Raw genomic sequence first — 6,000 nt, forward strand, 5'->3', positions numbered from 1 at the left:
AGTTTGATCATTGCTGCACTGTGGTGTGGCTGGTCTGATCAGACTGTCGGGCATGGTGGGTTCATCCTTGTGGTTGACAGCAAGGTCGATTGCTGGTTGGGTGTGTGTGTGGGTGGATGAATGATGGTAATGTCCTCTTCAAACTGTTCTTGGTTGTCAGTGAACTGCAGTTAGGTCTGATCCAAGTGCTTTCTGCACGTTTGTCCATTCAAAAGTTTGACAACAAACACTCTATTCCCCTCCTTGGCTAACACATGCCAGCAACCCATTTGGGACCATGACCGTAATTAACAACAAACGCAGGGTCATTAATCTCAATACACGCGATACAGCCGCGCGATCATGGTACACGTTATGCCGGTGACGCCGGGTTTCTATGTGATCATTGAGATCCGCGTGGACTAAGGAGAGCCTGGTTTTGAGTGCTCTCTTCATTACCAATTCTGCAGGGGGGACCCCGGTAAGCGAGTGGGGTCGTGTGTGGTAGCTGAGCAGAATCCGAGATAACCGGGTCTGCAGGGAACCGTCCGTCACGCGTTTCAAGCTCTGCTTGATGGTTTGGACTGCCCATTCCGCTCGACCATTGGACGTGGGCTTAAACACCGCAGACCTGACATGCTTGATGCCCTTGCGGGTCATGAATTCGTTGAATTCCGAGCTGGTGAAACATGGTCCATTGTCACTAACAAGGACGTCGGGCAAACCATGGGTGGTGAACATGGCCCGGAGGCTTTCAATGGTGACAGTGGACGTACATAATGACATTATTATACATTCAATCCATTTAGAGTAAGTGCCCACTGCTATTAGGAACATCTTTCCCAGAAAGAGGCCAGCGAAATCTACGTGGATCCTGGACCTCGGTTTGGAGGGCCATGACCACAGACTCAGTGGGGCCTCCCTTGTGAGCAAGTGTTACATTGGGTGTATGCATGACTTCAATTCCGAGTCAATGCCGGGCCACCAAACGTGCGACCTGGCGATAGTCTTCATCATGACTATGCCTGGGTGGGTACTGTGAAGGTGGCGTATAAACGTTTCCCTGCCTTTTTTTGGCAAGACTACACAATTCCCTCATAGGAATCAGTCCGAATGGATGGACATTTCATCCTTGTGTTGGTGGAATGGCTGCATTTCGCCTTGCATTTTCCCGGGAACGGCCGAGCAGCTCCCATTGAGGACGCAGCTTTTTACTAGTAATAGCACAGGGGACTGGCTAGTCCAGGTCCTGATCTGGCGAGCCATAATGGGTAACCCCTCGCTCTCAAAAGCATCCATTACAAGAAGCAAGTCTGCGGGTTGCACCATTTCCACCCCGATGGTGGGCAATGGTAGCCGACTGAGAGCATCAGCACAATTCTCAGTGCCTGGTCTGTGGTGGATTATATAGTCATATGCAGATAATGTTAGTGCCCATCTTTGGATGCGGGACGAAGCATTTGTGTCAATACCTTTGCTTTCTGAGAACAGCAAAATGAGTGGCTTGTGGTCGGTTTTGAGCTCAAACCGGAGTCCAAATAGATATTGGTGCACATTGGCTTGCTGTAACACACAACCGACCCCGTACAAAGATGCATCACAAGCTAGTACTAAACGTTTACATGGGTCATACAATACAAGTAACTTGTTAGAACATAGTAGGTTTCTGGCCTTGTTAAAGGCTGTCTCTTCAGATTTACCCCAAACCCAGTCATCACCCTTGCGTAGCAATAAATACAATGATTCCAGGAAACTGCTCAATCCCAGTAGAAAGTTACCAAAATAATTGAGGAGTCCCAGGAACGAACGCAGCTCCGTCACATTCCGTGGTCTGGGTGCATTCTTGATGGCCTCTGTCTTGGAGCCCGTGGGTCTGATGCCGTCCGCTGCAATCTTCTCCCCAGGAATTCGATCTCTGGCACCAGGAAAACACACTTGGAGCATTTCAGCCTGAGTCCCACTCTGTCCAGTCGCTTGAGAACCTATTCCAGGTTGTGCAAGTGTTCGGTGGTGTTGCAGCCAGTGATCAAGATGTCATCTTGAAACACCACAATGCGCAGAACTGATTTCAGCAGACTCTCCATGTTCCTTTGGAAGATGGCTGCAGCCGAGCGAATCCCAAAGAGGCATCTGTGGTATATGAACAGTCCTCTGTGCGTGTTGATGGACGTCAATTTTTCCAAAGGTTCAGCCAGCTCCTGTGTCATGTAAGCAGAGGTTAGATCCAGCTTGGTGAACGACTTCCCTCCTGCTAGCGTTGCGAACAGGTCAGCTGCTTTGGGTAGTGGGTACTGGTCCTGTAACGAGACTCGGTTGATCATTATCTTGTAGTCCCCGCAGATTCTGACCGTCCCATCGCTTTTCAACACAGGAACAATTGGACTGGCCCACTCGTTGAACTCGACTGGCGACATTATCCGCTCACGTTGAAGTCTGTCCAGCTCGATCTCGACTTTCACTTGCATCATGTATGGGACCACTCAGGCCTTGTGATGAACGGGTCGTGCATCAGGGACTAGATGGATCTGCACTTTGGTGCCTGTGAAGATGCCGATGCCTGGCTCGAATAACGATGGGAATTTGTTTAGCACTTGGGTGCACGAGGCGTCATTCACCGAAGACAGTGCTTTGATGTCGTCCCAGTTCCATCGGATCTTTCCTAGCCAGCTTCTGCTGAACAGCATTGGGCCATCGCCTGGTACAATCCATAGTGGTAAATCATGCACAGCTCCATCGTATGATACCTTCACTGCCGCACTGCCAATGACTGATATGAGCTCGTTGGTGTAGGTGCACAGCTTTGTATAAATCGAGCTTAATTTTGGCCTTTGTGCCTTGTTGCCCCACAGTTTCTCAAAAGCCTGACTCGCCCCCGTGTCCAATTCCATGGAAACTGGAATGCCGTTTAATTTGACTTTTAACATTATCGGTGGGCTTTTGGTGGTGAAGGTGTGTACCCCATACACTTCCCCTTCAGCCTCGGGTTAAGTTGCCTCTTACTCGTTTAGCGTGATCCGCGCCGGATTGGTCATCTTCTGCCGACTCTGCCACGTGGTGAGTCGCTGCACGTCTGCACATTCGCTGGAGGTGCCCCATTGTTCCACAGCCCTTGCACACATAGTGCTTGAATCGACATTGATGGGCTCGATAATTACCCCCGCAGCGCCAACATGGTGTTAATGGATTTGCATTCACACCCCACAGCGGACTCTGAGTCATCCTAGATCTGGCCTCTGCAGGCGTGTAGGCCCTGCCATGTACAGTCCTGCCTGCTGAAGGCATTATTTTATGCACAGTACTTGCCAGTGAGCTTTGATGCTGCAATGATAATGTTATCGTTTGTGGACATGATAGCCTGGACTATCATGATGGCCTTGCTCAGATCTAGGGATTCGGCAGACAGCAGTTTGTGAAGAATGGCCTCGTGGCCGATTCCAAGCATGAGAAAGTCCTGCAACACTTCCCCCAAAAATCCAGCAAATATGCACGGTCCTGCAAGGCATTTAGGTCGGCGACATAGCTCGCCACATCCTGGCCCTTGGAGCGATGGTGCGTATAAAAGCGATGCCTGGTCATCAAGATGCTCTCCTTCGGCTTGAGGTATTCCCGAACCAGCGTGCACAACTCTTCATATGTCTTCTCCGTTGGTTTCGTCGGTGCTAGCAAATTTTTGATGAGGCCATATATCATGGACCCGCAAACGGTGAGGAGAATCGCCCTGCGCTTGACCGCGGTTTCTTCCTTTTCCAGCTCATTGGCCACAAAGTACTGGTCAAGACACTCAACGAAGGCTTCCCAATCATCACCCACAACAAATTTCTCATGAATACCAATGGCAGCCATAACCACATGAAAGTTCGTGATCTGTTACTCGTCGCCAATTGTTATGTTCAGAATAACTCCACAAGACTGTATATTGTAAGCTCAAACTGTTGTGACCTTGGTCTTTTTAATGTAACTCCAGAGTGAAGAAGCAGCATGGTAAACTACTTTTTATACCTGCTTGCCCAGGGTGTGCAGGTGACCCTTGGGTCTCCCACAGGTGCGCCCCCCTGGTGGCAAGTCTTCACATCTGCCCAATTGATTTCCAATTTCTAGCATCTGTCATTTTTGTCTTAAACATTGGTAATGTTTACATACATAACAATGTCGCCAAGAGGCAACATGTAGATGAGAAATAGGTGGGGCCAAGGATAGATCCTTTGGGGACACCAGAGGTAATGATGTGGGAGTGGGAAGACAAGCCATTGCATGTCATTCTCTGGCTACGATTAGATTGATAAGAATGGAACCAGCTGAGTGCAGTCCCACCCAGCTGGCAACAGTAGAGAGGTGTTAGAGAAGGAGAGAGTGGTCAACCGTGTCAAAGGCTGCAGACAAATCAAAAAGGACGAGGAGGGATAGTTTGCCTTTGTCACAGTCACAAAGGATGTAATATGTGACTTTGATAAGAGCCATTTTAGTACTGTGACAGGAGCGAAAACCTGATTAGAGGGATTCAAACTTGGTGTTGCAGGAAAGAAGGACATGGATTTGGGAGGCAACAACACGTTCAAGGACTTTGGAGAGGAAAGGGAGGTTGGAGATGAGGCGGTAGTTTACAAGGAGTGAGGGGTCAATGGTTGATTTTTTGAGCGTAACTTCCTTGCTTTTGTACTCTATTCCTCTATTAATAAAGCCAAGGATCCCACATGGTTTTTTAACATCCTTCTCAACTTGTCCGGCCACCTTCAAAGATTTGTTTACAAACACCCCCAGGTCTCTCTGTCTCTGCACCCCTTTATAATTGTACCATTTAGTACCATATTGCCTCTTCTTATTCTTCCTACCAAAATGTATCATTTCACATTTCTCTATGTTAAATTTCATCTGTCATGTGTCTGCCTATTTTACCAGACTGTCTGTGTCCTCCTGAAGTCTGTTAATGTCCTCCTCATTGTTTATTACATTTCTGAGTTTCTTATCATCTACAAACTTTGAAATTGTGCCCTATATACCCAAGTCCAGGTTATTAATATATATCAAAACGAGCCGTGGTCCTAATACCAACCCCTGGGGTACACTTCCCTTCCGTCTGAAAAGCAACCATTCACCACTACTCCCTACTTTCTGTCCCTTAGCTAATGTTGTATCCACGCTGCCACTGCCCCTTTAATTTTACTAACCAATCTATTATGTGGTACTTTGTCAAATGCCTTTTGAAAGTCCATATACACAACATCAATCACACTATCCTCATCCACCCTCTCCATTACTTCATCAAACAACTCGATCAAGTTCGTCAAACAACGTTTTGCCTTTAACAAATCCATGCTGACTTTCATTTATTACCCCATAATTTTCTAAATACCAATTAATTTTGTCCACGATTATTGTCTCTAAAGTTTCCCCACCACCGACATTAGGCTGACTAGCCGATAGTTGCCAGGTTTATCCCTCTCCCCTTTTTTAAACAGGGGTGTAACATTTATAATTCACCATTCCTCTGGCACTGTATCCAAGGAGATTGGAAGATTGTGGCCAGAGCCTCCACAATTAACACAAAAACAAAATATTGCCAATGCTGGAAATCTGAAATGGAAACAGAAAATGCTGGAAATACTCAGCAGGTCAGGCAGCATCTGTGGAGAGAGATTTGATTGATTCAGCAATAAAGTGTTATGGTGAAATATTTACATACAGTTTCCACACTATAAAATGGTTACATAGAAAGTTGTCATTGTAAATGATGATGTGATGGGTCATGGGTTCAAGGCTCATTTCAGAGACTTGAGCACAAAATCTAAGCTGATATTTCAGTGCTACACTGTCAGAAGTGTAGTACTGAAATGCAAGTGTCACTTCTTTACTGCTTGCAGGGCTACAGTGAAAGGGCGAGGGAGTGTGACTATCAGAAGTGCTCTTGCAGTGAGCTGGCATAGGCTCAATGGGCTGAATGGCCTCCTTCTGTGCTGTAACCATTCTATAATTCTAGTGTTAGATTGCTCAATCTTTTTTGTGGGGGAGGGGGGAAGGGAAGGA

Source organism: Pristiophorus japonicus, chromosome 6, assembly GCF_044704955.1.
Source record: "Pristiophorus japonicus isolate sPriJap1 chromosome 6, sPriJap1.hap1, whole genome shotgun sequence".
NCBI classification, from domain to species: domain Eukaryota; kingdom Metazoa; phylum Chordata; class Chondrichthyes; family Pristiophoridae; genus Pristiophorus; species Pristiophorus japonicus.